General features: G+C 38.0%; 1 protein-coding gene across 3 annotated transcripts in view; it reads left to right on the top strand.

Moving 5' to 3' along the window:
• Positions 1–16,384, top strand: part of FAM155A (family with sequence similarity 155 member A) — a 572,359-nt gene that overhangs the window by 111,439 nt on the left and 444,536 nt on the right. The gene's annotated exons all lie outside the window — the stretch shown is intronic.

Genomic DNA, 16,384 nt, shown 5'->3' with positions numbered 1-16,384 from the left:
CATTTATAGATTTATTGCGAGTCTTCAATAAGTTAATGTATGGAAAGTACTTGGAAAAGTATCTGGAACATAGTAAAATGATCTAACAATAGCTACTATTGAAATAATAGTTTTTTATAGTACAGGAGCAATGGGGAAGGAAATAGTCTTTTCAGAGCAAGGCAAGATTTTCCCAGGCTGTCTGGGTAGAGATCCAGAATAGGGATAAGGAATAAGGGAGTATGTAAGATACAGGGCAAAACAGAGCCCGGTAACTGGGAGGAGGGAGGGACTGGGAAAGTGAGGATAAAAAAAAAATAAAATCCACTCTGTTTTGAGTTGAGTGTGTTGGGTAGCAGCAATGACTCTAGGACACTGCCTCAGCCATACTGTTGGCCCTGAATCTGTTCTTGGTGACTCTGGAAATGTCTTTACCAATCCTAGGTGGTGGTGCTTTGGTGGATACTGGCATAGGCATCTCAATAGCCCCCCTTCTTACCATCTGTGGCAAGTCATAGGTTGTGAGCCCCGACTTTACTCTGTGGTTGTAGACCTTCTTATGGACATTGGAACAGAGGGCCATCAATGGAGCTTCTACAGTTTGTACATTATTGAACACAACTCCACGTTGTATATTCTTAGGCAATTTTAATTTCACTGCTGATTTACTGTGAAGGCCAAATGTTGTGCCTTTGGGTTTGGATCCTGGTATATATGTTCACAAATGTGTTGATAGAATGTAGAAGCCACAGTGGTCTTTTAGCTATGTTTATTACAATAGAAACTTGTTCTACCTGAGAAAGATGGCCAAATGCCTGCATAAAGAACAGAACATTTCATCTTCATTCAGTCTGATTTTGGTAAACATATGAATACTTGCTTGAAGGTCCCTGTTTAAAGAGTTATTACACCAAGTGTTACTTTCCAATTAACATTGAGAAGAAGCTTCAGAATTTTAGTGCATCTGCAGCAAAGATGGAGAAAATAACTCCCGAAGAATCCAGGCTTTTTGATAGTAAAATTCTTAGGTAAATAGAGAATAACTCTGCTAATATGCCGCCGTGGATGAATTAAAAAACAGTAGATCTCAAAAAGTCTATGCTAAAACAAAGTGCTAAGCAATAAAAAATCAAGTTCTGTAACAATGTTTCCCGTAATGTCTTGAAAGGAAACCTGATTCTTTCCCCGCAAGAGAATATGTTTCCTTTAGACACAGATTGGGTCATCAATATTTATTAAGCACCTTGGGGTGAGCTGGCCAGGATCTGAATTACTGCTCTGCCTTGCTGGCTATAATAAATAACAAATATTGGTGCTATGTTCAAGAACAGGAATTCCCTGATTTAAATAGACATAGGTCACGATAAATATTTTATTACTTCTTATTATTTATCTGTGGCAAACCCCATTATGAAATAAAAAGGGAGTGAGAAATAAGATCAAATCTGTTTTGGCTAAGGAGAAATAGCAGTTTCAGGGGGGATTTTAGAACTTTAGGAGACTTTCATAATCATCTAACCCAACAGTCTCATGAACATTTATTGAAACTGAGTCCTAGCAAGTGTCTGCAGTCTGACTAATATCATACAGCTAGTATATGACAGAGGTGAGAGCAGATTTCTCTCCTGGTTTTTTAACTCTCAATCAAGTACTCTTCGTACTATATCAGAATACTTCCTACCTTTAGTCTTGTTCTGTATAAATTTCTCTGTAGGTGGGAAGAAAACCTTGCTTCAAAGTTATGTAAAAATGATAAAATCATGGATTATTATATTTCTGTTTTATCTGAGTTTTAGTTGCAGTGAAAGCCAGTGTTGGTATCCCTTTGACCGTGGTGGTAATTCATGCTACAGAACTTCCCCATCTTGGATTGGAAGATCAATAGTGTCATGTTTGTTAAGAGACTTTGCTGAAGTTGGTCATGGTTCCATCTTACTTAACTGCAGCTGATTATGAACGTAAACGAAGTAGAATGAACCAAGCTGTACAGCTGAATCATTCCCTCAGGAGTGTGGTGGGCCATCATGCACCAGGCCCTGTGAGAGAAGTGAAATAAATCAGCAAACAGATATTTTTGCTAAATTCTTCCTGGCCTAGAGTGTAATCTTAAGGTCGATACGCTTAGAAACTTGAATTTGTCTTTAATTGAGGGTATGATCATGTTAAACCATGTCATAAGAAACTATATATAAATTTTAAGTGAGTATTTATTAAACTTCAATAAAAATACCACTCGAACAGAAAACAGATTTCTCAAGTTGGCATGGCCAGCATTTTCTGTTATTGTAGTCAGACCTTCGGTGAAACCAAATCACAATCTCAAGGTTGTTTTGAGATCATGGAAGCAGAGGAAGAAGCGTAAGTTGTGTGACTCACATAGACTAATGCACTGGATTCTGCTCTAGGTACGTGCCTGTTATGTCTTTTGCCTTCCTTTCTTTAATGATTAATTCTAGGCTGATAAACCTCACACCTCTTCTGATTGGTAAATTCTTTTATTTTAAAAAATTTATTTTATTGAAGTATAGTTGATTTACAATGTTGTGTTAATTTCTGCTGTACAGCAAAGTGATTCAGTTATACACATACATATTCTTTTCCATTAATGTTTATCACAGGATATTGAATATAGTTCCCTGTGCTATACAGTAGGACCTTGTTGTTTATCCATTCTATGGTAAATTATTTATTTTGATATGTTAATCTCTTTGGCTAAATTTTAGCTTTGAGGATATCATTTTTTAAAAGACTTTGCTTACTTATTCATGTTTTTAACAACAGTGATGATAACTGCCATCGATTAATCAGACGCTTAATGTTCTCCAGGCACTCTGCTGGACTTCAGATGCATTATCTGTTTTATGCCTCGGTAGCCAATGGGGTATGTCTTCTTCTCTTTCTTATAAATGGAAATGTTCACGTCTCACAGGGCTGAAAGAGCCTGCAAGATCTCACACTGGATTAAACCCAAGTCTGTCTGACTCAGAGCCTTCTCTGCCTGCTCTACTTTCTGTGTTTCATTTTTATGGTCACGTCCTTGCCTTACAGCCGGTCAGGCTGCGGCTAACATATACTTCTGTTTTCTTTTTCTTTGCCTCTGTTGTAACCTTTACTCTGGGCATCATTATTTGCTACCTGTACTACTGGACTAGCTTTGTGCAAGGATTTCACAACTCCCTTTCCTTATTCTAATCTATTTGACACAGTTAAAAGATCAGTTTTCCTAAGGCACAGTCTGATCATGTCACTTACTTTCTAAAAAAAAAGTTTAAGGCTCTTCGTCGCCTATACAAAACAATTGCAATTCTTGGCCAAACATACAAGTTAGAGTCCCTTTCCAACCCATCCTCCCAAAAACTCCCTTCACACAGTCTATGGTCCAGACAAACAAACACTCACTGTGTTCTCCATACAACTCTGCTGTATGGCCTCCATATGTTTCTTATTCCTTTTACTCTGTTAGGAATGGTCTCAGCTTCTTCATGTCTATTCCCTAACCATCACTCTCGACTCAACCCAGATGAGGTTTGACCAATTTGGTATATATCTTGGTTCTTTCTTCTTTCAATGCATCTTTATCGATTCTTCCAGGTACAGCCCCTCCCATGAGCTTCCATAGCACTCCATCTGCACTTCCATATGGCCTCTGTTACTTTTAATATTGTACTACTGTGATTTAAGGTTGCTGTTTCCTACCAGAATGTAAGTTGCTTGTCCCCAAACTGAAGACTGAAGCAAGGATTTGAGTGCAAGTAATTTATGTTGGAGTTGATCTTGGAAATCACTTATAGGAGAAGGGGAGGATTGAGACAGGGAAGGGAAGGATGTGTGCTAAAGAGCAGGGTGAGGCCCTGAGACGCTGCAGTAGGGTCCTCTGAGGATCTGTAAGATCCTCTAGTGTGTCCACACTGAGGAGGGAAAAGCTGAGGTATTCATATGCTAAATTCCCTTCTGTAAAGTTTGAGGGCCACACCCAGGTGAAGTACACTCAGCTCTCCCTGCCCGGCCAGGAAAGACTGAGCCAGTGAAGCAGGCAGAGAAAGCACTCAGGGAGACAAGTGCACTGTGTGGGTAGGACAGGTGTCTGCAGTATGCCTCCAGGGCAAAACCTTGTGGGTTTATCTCTGTGTTCTCTGTAGTGTCCGAAAGGCTTAGGACGGTGGCATTCATTCATCGGCTCGTTCATTTACAACTATCTATATAGTGTCTGTGTGATGCCAGGCCTAGTGCGAGGGGCTGTGGATGCACCCCTGAATGTGGAGGGTGCATATCAGTGCTGCTCACGTAGAGTTTACACACAGTGAGGACAGGTCAGTAAACAAGGAAGGAAATTAACAGAGGGATAACCTCTGTACAGCACTGCCTAAGGGGCACCTGTGAGCAAAATTTTGTTTGCTCCCAGCTAAGTTAAGGAAGCGAAAACTACGAGGAGAACATTAAAGAAAAATGCCAGGTAGTATGGCTTCAGTATTGAGAAATGTGCCAGTGGGCATGATTTAATATTACTATCTTCTTATATTAAAAAACAAAACAAAACTTATCCTGGGTTATTTACTTAAGGCATTTTTCAGTTATTATGTTTTAGTTATGTGAAACCGATAAGATTGCCTCTCAGAAAGACTGTATAAAAGCAGTTGGTAGGTGCTCAAAAGTTGTTTCTTGTTAATAATGAAAGCAGTTGTCTTTTTTCATACCTTCACTTTATCTACAAAACAATCTTAATAATAAAATCATCATTTCCTTGACGGATTTATGCTTTGGCAAATATTTCTCCTAGGAGAGGTTAAAACATTTCCCAATATATAATTACTATTTAGTAAGGTTTCCCTGTGAAATGGGTAAAAAGTACTCCTTGCCATATTTGCTATTTGGGAAATCAACAGTCAGAGAAGTCACAGTAGTTAGTGGAATTCCACCATCCATTTAGCACCATAAGCTAATGTAAATCATAGATTTTGGAATTGTATGTCAGTATGCCATTGATGAGTCCGTGCATTGTCATGAGTGAATTACCTTAATATTAATTTGATTTTGTTGTATTTTAACTAACAAAAGGCTACTCAGAAGGATCAATGTTATGCATGGATTATTGTAGGAACACATGAATGTGTATCGAGTGAATACAATGCATTATATTGTACGAGTGAATGAGCGTCATGATCTCTGCCACTCCAGCTCTTGAATTTAATGATACCTGAAGCTGTTCTCTGCTACCTTTATGTCCATCCCTCCCACTCCCACTCTGTAACCCACAGAGTAGTTTACCTTCTGTTTGCGTTACAGAGAACATGCTTTATCCCTGGCTGTGGAGGGTCCGGTGTGATTTTGTTTTTCTGATCCTCAGGAAAACTGGCAGGAATTGGCAGAGCATTTCACACATTTGGCAAACCATTCTTGGATAGGTGATACATGCAAAATGTTGGCTATTTATAAAATGATTTATATAATGATGATATTAGATATTCACCAATATCTGGGAGTTACCTAGGTTACTATAATTTGATTTATGAAAAATAGGTGAAACTAATAGGTAAGCATTTTTAACTTTATAGTTACATGTATTAATTTTATTATAGTTTGCACATGAATCTGAAAGATGAATAGTGATTAATAATCCAATGATAGATGCTATGTAAGTTCAAGAAATTCAGTGTAAATTATATTTAACTGATTTTAAAGTATTTCTACACTAAGTTCCCCAAACGAAAAATGATCATTTGAAATCTCCATCCTTGATTCTCCAAAGATAAAGAGAAAGGATATAATATTATCAACAGATACCACGTAGATTGTTTCTATCCTGATTCTATTCTATGGTTTTGTTTCTGCTCTTAATGAGATATTCTGCATGTATCATTTCCAACGAGGAAGTGCATCATTTTCTGTATTCATAGATATTATTTTTTACCTAGATTTATAAAAAATATTATTTCAGGGATATAAATTGTGCAAAGTATATATCAAGTCATATTGATTTGAATACACTGTAGAGTTCAGTTCCCCTAAGTCCTAATAATACAATTTACCTAGCATCATCAGTATGGCATTGTTCTAATAATACATTAGATATGTATTTGTCACCATATGTTCCTGATGAGTCAATGAGGTCAGTATCAGCATGTGAGAGCTTTTCCCATGTATGACTAGAAAACCCCTGCAGTCAGATTTTTGAGCAAACATGTGCTTTGATTATAAAATGTAACTGCAGTTTTCTCTTTGTAAATTATACACAGCTCTTTTGAAAAATGTATCTACTTCATTTCTAACTGCCTCTTTATTTACCCATTCTGAAATTATAGGGGAAAAGCTCTTAATAATTTATTGTTATTGAGCTAAGTGGTGTCATTGTTGTTTCCTTGTGTTCTCGCAAGTTACTAATTGTTTGACTCAAGTTGACCATTTAGGAGGATGAAAATGGGTTTGGGGGGCAAGGGAATGGGGAGAAGCAGGGGAATTGGACAAAGTGCAGGTAGGTCTGTGATTAGAGTCATGTAAGACTTTATACAGTTACTGTGCAGTTGGTCAGATGCAGGCTATCCATCGAGGTCATGAGTCTGCATAACTTATAAAAGCCAACCAGAGCAAAAAGTGGTGACCTCTTCAAAAACAGACGCACAGATCCGGGGAACAGAATAGAGAGCCCAGAAATAAACCCACACACCAATGGTCAATTAATCTACGGCAAAGGAGGCAAGAGTATACAGTGGAGAAAAGACAGTCTCTTCAATAAGTGGTGCTGGGAAAACTGGACAGCTACATGTAAAAGAATGAAATCAGAAAATTCTCTAACACCATATACAAAAGTAAACTCAGAATGGGTTCAAGACCTAAATGTAAGATCAGAAACCTTAAAACTCCTAGAGGAAAATATAGGCAAAACACTCTTTGACATAAATCGTAGCAATATTTTTTTGGATCTGTCTCCTAAAGCAAAGGAAATATAAGCAAAGATAAACAAACGGGACCTAAGTAAACTTAAAAGCTTTCGCAGAGCAAAGGAAACCACTGACGAAATGAAAAGACAACCTACTGAATGGGAGAAAATATTTGCAAATGGTATGACAGATAAGGGGTTAATATTCAAAATATACAACTCAATGTAAAAAAAACAAAAAAATGGGCAGAAGGACTGAAGAGACATTTTTCCAAAGAGGGAATGCAGATGTCCAACAGGCACATGAAGAGATGCTGAGCATCACTAAGCATCAGGGAAACGCAAACCAACAGCACAGCGAGATCAAAACCGTGCACCTGTCAGGATGGCGGTCATCAGAAAAACCACGAATAACAAATGTTGGCGTGGACGTGGAGAAAAGGGAATCCTCGTACACTATTGGTGGGAATGTAACTGGTGTAGCCACTGTGGAAAATAGTATGAAGGTTTCTCAAAAAACTAAAAATAGAACTACCATATGACCCAGCAATTTCACTCCTGGGTATATAATATATCTGAAAAAAACAGAAACACTAATTCAAAAAATATATATGCATCCCAATGTTCATAGCAGCATTATTGACAATTGCCAAGATATGGAAACAACCTAAGTGTCCATCAACAGAAAGATAAAGAAGAGGTGGTAAATATATACAGTGGAATACTACTCAGCCATAAAAAATAATGAAATTTTGCCATTTGCAGTAACGTGGATGGACTTGGAGAGTGTTATGCTAAGTGAAATAAGTCAGACAGAAGAAGAAATACTGTGGAACCTATATGTGGAACCTAAAAAACACTACAAACTAGTGAATATAACAAAAAAGAAGCAGACTCACAGATACAGAGAACAAACTAGTGGTTGCCACTGGGGAGAGGGGAGCAGGGAGGAGCAATATAAGGGTAAGGGATTAAGCGGTACAAGCTGTTATGTATAAAATAAGCTGCAAGGATATATTGTACAATATAGAGAATACAGCCAATAGTTTATGGTAGCTGTAAATGGAGTATAACCTCTGAAAACTGTGAATCACTATATTGTACACCTGTAACTCATATCATACATAATCAACTATATTTCAGTTTAAAGAAGTGGTGACCTCCTATCCAGAACAAACTTCTCAGAAGTAGGAATAAATATCAACTGGGAACATTCTAGAAAGTGTTACACTAGCCTTTTTTTGTGCCTGGACATAAATAAAATGTATATGCTATTAAAAATTTTAATGAGAATTCTGAAAAATATCATCAAGTTACTCTTAGAAACTAACACTTGAAAGATGAGACAACAAGGAGGTGGGGGTGAGTTGCATCTTCATTCTGTTGCCTTTCCACAGTAAAATAGTGCAGAATGCAGAGACCTGTATTTTTAAAAGTTTTAATCTTGTGCCTTAGTATCAAATTGACTGAGCTAGAACTATTTTTACTGCTTCTTGTAGGCATGTATTTATGACTGCAGAAATTTTATATTTTCCAAATGACTTAGCATGTTTTAGTATCCCTCCATCTGAATCATACATGGATGCATTTTGTATTCTTCAGAAAGGATATTATGACCTCTACATTAGAAGAAGAAGAAGGAAATTGTTTCCATTAGGCCTACAGACTCCCAGACAGCAGTGTATTCTACAGGATGATGGGTTATTTGCCATACTTTTATAGGTAACTGACATCTCAGACAAGATGCAAAAAGAAATCTACAAATAATTAGGAAATTTATTTCTACTGTAGTTCCTTCAGCATCTCTGGACGTTATTTATGCAAGAGTATACTGTGAAACTAAATAAAATTTAGCTTTCTACTTTGAATCATTTTTCCAGAAACAAGTCAGTTTTTTAGGGTTTAGAAAAATAGTGATTACAATATAGAAAGTGTAAGTGGTTAATAAACATGGAAATGATCACCTGTTGTTATCAAAGTTACATAAATTTTAATATTAGCATTCTTCTGATTTCCCCCATCAATAGTTTTAAAAAATCAATTGGTTTTAGAATGAAAATATCTGATGCTGTTAAGGATTCAGTGAATGGGAATTCTGCATCACAGTGGAAACGTTGATAAAACCTATTTCAAAACTAATTTGTCTCACTAAGCTTATAAATATTCATCACTTTTAACTCAGGAATTTCATTTATGGTTAGCTATTCAGTAGAAACCAACTACAACAAACTCCTAAGAAATGGTTTTATGAAATCATTAATAATAATCTCAGAAACTGGAAATTACATAATGGCTAGTAAAGAGGTTACTGGTGCTTCTTCATGCAGCTTTAACAGTGTTGTTTTACAAACATTTAACAATAATGTTGTGATGTTCAGACTAAAAGAAGTTCATGGAGAAGTTGATGTGGTTCTCAGCTGGCTTCCAGACTGGTGGAACAGACAAAACAGGTAGTTATAAGGCATGGAAACATGTGTAATTAGAAATGCAGACCTGCTCGTAATGGTTGGCAGGTCATTAGGATTCTCCACTGCCTGGGGATCCACTGCCAACTGCGTCTAGGAAAAATTATCTTAATCTGGTGGCGTGGCTTTCATTTTGTTTTGTTTTAAATTTTAGAAAAGGAAGTTTCCGATCTCTACTCTGGCACTCCCTACTTAGCCTATATTTTGCTTGTCTGTCAGTGCCTCATCACACCCGAAATTAGCTACGAGTCTTTGATTCACTCTGGCTTTTTTCATAGCTTGTTAACTGAAAGCGGTGTCTTAACAGACAAGAGTTTATAGACAGCAGAACTGAGCTAAAGAAAAGAGAGAGAGACCATTTCAGACCCCTACCATTTGAAGGTGATCTAACACCCAGATTGAACGAGGTGGGGTGTAAAATGTAATGTGGGCTGTGCTCAGTACTCGGTGGTTATTTAGAGAACTAACAGAAGGAACATTTTAAAGAGACTTATAACTGAGCACAAAGGAATGAGTAGGTTTGCTGCTTATTTGTATGGATTTGTTCCCACCTGTGAATTGCAGCATCTTATTTTCAGGGAAACCTACTGACAACAGCAGTAGCCAGGGGTGTAATCAACCTGTGTGAACAAGTCAACAAGCGAGCTCCAACAAGGAAACATTACACAATCTAAGAAATTCGCTGCTGCCTCCACTTTTGCTGCACTCTAATGAAAGTGTCCAAATTGATTACAGAGTGCAACTGCTTAAATATGGCTTATTCAGGGCGCGCGCGTGTGTGTGTGTGTGTGTGTGTGTGTGTGTGTGTGCCCTAAGGGTCTTTATAGTCCAGTAGGGAACATAAGATTCATATAAAAAGTAACTTTGACACAAGATAAAATGAGGTAAATGCCACGAGAAGGGCATACAAGTCAGAGTAGAGAAGAATCACTGAAAGAGTTAGTAGTTCAATAACACACAGTTGTCCTTCTTAGGCAAGATTATGTTAAGTACGCATCTATTAGCTGTGATGATATAATTTTAGATTCCAGGGCTTGTTTCTACATTATCCTCGTACCAGAAACAGTTTGTGAGTAAGGGGGTGCTGGAAGAGAAGCCTGTCTCCTTTTGACCATAATCTGTTAATGATGTGAATTCAAATCTAGAAGGCTACAGCTATTTGTACAATAATCTACTGTTTTTACTAACATAATTAGATATTTTAGTAAGAAAATAAAGATTTTATGAGCATGGCTTTCTGTTCGAGACAGGGCAAGTAATCCATTTTTATTTCCTTCTTTGCCACTTACCCCTTGCTCAATTTAATCTGTGAGTAAAGAAAAGTGAATCATAAAACATATGTGTATTTAGATAGGAATTTGGAGAGGGGAGCTTTTCTGATTTCACGGTATCTTCCTGGATGAAGCAGGCTAGTCAGCATTCTAAAGCCAGGAGAAAAAGGCAAGCTGCCATGCGCAAATATTGGCTGAAAACATTTGGCCATTCTCTCCAAATTAATTATTTTATTCATCCAACCATGTTATATTCCTGATCACTTGGAATCTAGAAATGCCCACAATTTAGTCTGCCACAAAGGCACCGTGGCATCAGTATGCCTTTACTGCGTGTGTCTAGTTGTCAAATGTGGAGATAAAACTTATTAAACCAAAATGTATTATTATAATCTTCATTCTCTGGGACTCATGAGAATATGCGGTCTGGGTTCCTATTTTCCACCAGGGTCCATGCAACTAGATCAAGTCTTTATGAGTGTTTCTGAGCTCCCAGTCTACCAGGTTTCCTGGTAGAAAATTGTTTTCAGGATGGGCAGCAGGGCCTCCCATCTGCACCTATACTTTTGTTCCCAGGACTGATAGCTTTTGACTCCATAGATATCCAGATGGGGTTTAGTTCACCTGTCAGCTGCTGTCTTACTTCCCCTGTGTAGAGTGTATTTATAGCCGCGTCTAAACTTTGGTCTGTAATGGTGCCTGGAGTGTGGCTGGGGAGGGATAGCAGAAGTCAGCTATCATTTGGAGGATCTAACGTAATATTATTTATACAAATCGTTAACACGCAGTGAATACTGTCAGTGGTAGTTCTCATCATCATCACTAGTAATGTGAGCACATTACACAGCTTATTTTATTTTATCCTCATAATATTCTTATGAGATAAGCATTGGTATCCACATCTCACGTATGAGACGACTAAGGCTCAAAGAAATCAGCATCTTATCCAGGTTCCCCACCTATGGGCAGGAAGAGCTAAAACTACATCTCTCTGCATGCAAAGCTTGTTTCCATTATGCCACAGATTTACTGTGTACTACAGCGTAAGCACACATGCGCACACACAGACACAAAACAACAGCAACAACTCTTAGAAGGATTTTCTGAGACCGCTAGTACTGCAGAGGAAAGTAAATATGTTTTGAGTATCCTGTATCTAACTCTTGGATCCTCCTTAATTCAATTATTATGCTTTTCAAGGCACGGAAAAGATCCATGGGTTTTCTCTTCTCTCACAGTGCAACATTACAGATGCTCCCTAGTGATGACCTTTCCCGAAATTAAATTGTAGGACTCATCAGTGGCTGATACTACTGTATGTTCTAGCATAATTAAGTGATGTGATGGCAAGACCAAGCTCCTCTTTATTTAGCTTCTATTCTTTTGCTTCCCTCTCCTGGGAGGTAAATACAAATTGTATCAGGAACAACTTTTGGCGTCACACAAACTATAAAGGTAACTATTGATAAACTAATCTTCTCTCATGACCTTGGTGGCTTTTAATGTCACGATATTTCTACTAGGTCTTTTTATGTCATCGATTTATTTTTATTATGTAGATTAGGAATTAGTAAAAATTCTTTTCTCAGTCTTAAGCTAATAGAAATATACTCTCTTTCGGGCTAATACTAATGTATGCCTTTGCTTTTTACAAAAGTAATAGATCTAAGATGCATCACTGTCGTTGACTATTCATGGTATTTTGCTTTTTAAAGATACGTCCCTGTGAACTAAAATGTAAACTCATAAGCTGCTGGCATCTTACATGTGACCAGTCTGGCAGCACTTTAGAAATTCAACAAGAAGACAAAATAACTTAGATTTAAGCCATTCTGGAAAAAAAAAGAAGACTTCAGCATTGTTACAGAAGGAGTTTACCCTCCTGCAGCAGTGGCTGCGGTAAACAACAGGTGTGCTCTGGGATGTGGGTGATGGGAAAACGCGGTGAGCATGCTGCCGTAGCTTCTGCAGCGCACCCTAGCTAACTTAGGCCGAAAGACTAGACCTTCGTCTAATTTAAGAAATTGGCACAATGACTAACGGATTAACATCCCAGGTATTGTTTTATCCTAATAGAAGAATTTATGAACCCAAAGAAAAGGCCAGTATTTCTAGAGGATTTGAGTGAAGGTGCTTTTGGTCCAGGAGTCCCTTCTCTTCTCCAGAGAGCTGTCTTGCTTTCTGAATTTCCATATTAACCCATTCAATTAGCACAGTGTTTTTTTTTTTTTTTTTCCAAAGCAATATTGTCCTCACTCCCCAACCCCTAGCTTTCTATGAACTCTAAAAACCTTGGGGCAAAGCAAATTTCTACGAAATGGGTGAGCTATATACAAACTTGCATACACCCAACATATGGAGGGAGATGGAAGGATGAAGCAAAGATCCAGGGTAGGACCTGTTGCTTATGTTACTCCAGGTGTTTACATGGTTTCTGTAACAGATGTATATCACTCTGCATCCCTATTTATCATGGCAACGGAAGTAGGCAAAAGGTGAGGGGAAGCCTCAAATTGCACTACTGAGAAAAGTAGATTAAAATAAAATAAATTAAAATAAAATAAAGCCCAGGAGGCACCCATTCTGCTTCTCCTCTTTTTTGTAGTCCCATGTAAGACGTAAGAGAAACTGTTTGCACTTTTCTGGAGGCCATGCCCTAGATATGTGGGTGTGTTCTCATGTGGCAATCTTCTGAGGGCATGAGGAGAGGGTAGAGGTATTCAGTAGCAGTAAGAGCGCCGCCCTAGCTCTGGCCGGGAAGACAGGCAGGCAGGCGCACCCACACATGGCTTCCTGTGAGGCTGGGCTTGTAGGCAGCTAATACATCTTTTCAAGTGTCCACAGTGGTCAAAGCACAAAAACTCACCGTGTGTACTTATACACCATGCAGACATAAAATCAAACGAAATTGAAATCAGTATAAACCATCTGCGTGTGTGTATATGAGATAAATAATATTATTCATCTATTCCTTGGGTATGCTATTATATATATATATATATATATATATATATATATATATATATATATATATATTCATGTTTATAGTATGTCAAACATAGTGTGTATGGTACAGTGCTCAAAATCAATGGAAAAGGATCCAGAAAAGCTCTGTGAAGAGAGATGAGTGAAGCTGCTCCCAGGGAGCTAAGAAAGAGTCAAGAATTGCTAGAAATGCGGGGATAACATGGGAAGAGTCAACCTAGGAGCAGTCAGTCAGTTAAAGCAGCAGTGAATTCCCAGTTCCTATTTCCCCTTGTTTGTTTTCCTTATCATATAGATTCCTACAATGTAGATAGCCCTCTGGAGAATTCTGTAGGGCAAAGGAAGCAGGAGAGAGGGTTTTTAGGAATTTTAAACTTAACTATAGCGTAAATTAATATGTGAACCTTCAAGTTCACTCTTCCTAACAATTACTCTCCAGGTTGTAACATTTACTGAGGATTCACATATAACGTAAAGGCTCCTGTTGAGTGATGTTGTTGTATTAATGTAGAGGTAAAGTTTCCTTACAGTAAACAGGGAAATATTTGAATCATCTCCTTGCAAAGGTGCAGGATGTCTCTATACCTTTGGGCAAAGATTCCTTCCACAGTTTTCTGAAAAGACAGTCCCCATACTAATTTCCTAAGAAATATTATGGCAAAAACAATATCACATACTTCCCTAATTATACCCATTCCTGTATTTTATACTGTAGGAATAGCTCTCACACTCTCCCAACATTTTCAGCATGCATGCCCCCCTCTCAGATGGGCACTCCATTAGCATACAGGTGGTGTGTGTTGTGAAACACTTCGTCACTGGTCTGAGGCTGAAAACCCTGAGGTAATTTACAGTGTGTATAAGCTGCAGGGTCTCTAATTGTGCAGTCTGAAACCAAGCATTTCAGTGCGTGTTAGCCTTCAGAGAGGATAATGCTTGGTTCCTGCAGAAGCCCTAGCATCTGCTTTAGACTCCATTACTCATTTACTAACTTACAGTAAAAGGTAAGCTGTGGCAGGTCATCCTAAGCTGGTTACCTGATTTCATGTAATAATATCAACAACCCTAACACATTGAAGAAATATGACATTTTTACCGAAAATACATTGAGGGCTTCCCTGGTGGCACAGTGGTTGAGAGTCCGCCTGCCGATGCAGGGGACACGGGTTTGTGCCCCGGTCCGGGAGGATCCCACATGCCGGGAGCGGCTGGGCCCGTGAGCCATGGCCGCTGAGCCTGCGTGTCCGGAGCCTGTGCTCCGCAATGGGAGAGGCCACAACAGTGAGAGGCCCGCGTACTGGGAAAAAAAAAAAAAAAAAAAAAAAAAGAAAATGATTTCTTTATGAAAAATTGTTTTTGCGATATCGTACATTCATACAAGGTAATACTGAATGTCTTTTAAGGAAAGTGCAAGTATTAGATTGGAACACTAGGAATTGTTAGAGACTCATTTTCTCCTCCAGCCAGTGAATTAAATCAAAAAACAGAAATACTGGGAAAACACTAAATCAGATTAAAGTCCCAAGTTGAATTCATGTCATGGCTAGAGGTAAAAAACAAAACAAAACAAAAATAAAAACCTCAGCAGCTAATGTCAGCAACAACAAAAATGAAAATAAGCTCAGGAACCATTTTCATATTATTCATATTTCATGTTATGATGAACTTGGCTCAGTCATTATATTGGAGAGTGTTGATTGAGCCCGAATCTCACTGTGATATGCAAAATGTGTGAAAAGCATTCGTGTGTCAACGATATTTTCAGTAACTCATTTGTGCTGACTTCTGTGAAAACAAATCACTCTACTTAAAGCAAAATAATAATGAGAAGAAGCTTCTTGACAGTATGTCTGTATGTTGAATCCTACTTTATGAATGTGCTCTCACATTTTTCCTGGAACAGACAGGTGTTTGATTTTTCCTGGAGCAACTTTAGTAGCAGACTTAGAAAATAGATGCTGTAGAGATTATGCCATTGATAATTAACAGGAATGGCTTTTATTATGTTGACCAAGAGTTTCGTGGATCAAGGAAACAATATATTTTGACTACATTGTGCAGAGTAGACACTCAATACTTGTGGGAGATTGAGTCGGTTCTTCTAGGCATATGTCCCCAAAGTCCATCCCATGTATAACTGTACGTGGCCGAAGGAGCTGCACAGTTCATTAGTTTGATTCATTTTAAATTAAATTGTAAAATTGAAAATACATTCATACCTTACAATTTAACAGCATCATTATACATTACATTCCCACATTTATTTTTTCTCAGTAGCAGTGTAATCTATCACAAATAGCATTCCATAAGGATGAGGCAGAAAAGGAGATTTATGGTTGGCCAAGTAAGATGTTTAGGTCAAAGACTGGCAAACTTTTCTGTAAAGAGCAAGACAGTAAATGTCTGGTTTTAGGCTTTGCAGTCAATGTATAGTTCCTTTGACATGTTCTTTTTTGCGTTTTTTAAAAAACATTTAAAAATGTAAAAATATTCTTAGATTATTGCAGCACAAAACAGATGCATTTGGATGTGAGACTCTAGTTTGCCAGCTCAAGCAAATCAGTGTGTACTTGGTGGCTCAAAGAGTAAATGCCTTCCTTTTTCAAAGGCTACTTTGTGCACCCACTAAGAGGAGTCAATTAAATTGGCATTCTCTGCCATGATGAGCAAATATATCATATACAGACCATTTATTAACCTCAAGAAACTAGTCAGAATATCTTTCAACTAGCACGTGTCCTTGTGTCTTCTTATTGTAGCCTGTTCAGTGGATGTTCTTTTGACCTGTTGTCTGTAACCCTTTCCCTAGA

This window comes from Phocoena sinus, chromosome 18 (genome assembly GCF_008692025.1).
Source record: "Phocoena sinus isolate mPhoSin1 chromosome 18, mPhoSin1.pri, whole genome shotgun sequence".
NCBI lineage: Eukaryota > Metazoa > Chordata > Mammalia > Artiodactyla > Phocoenidae > Phocoena > Phocoena sinus.
Note: the sequence above shows the minus strand (reverse complement) of the source record. Positions and strands in the feature narration are given on the sequence as shown.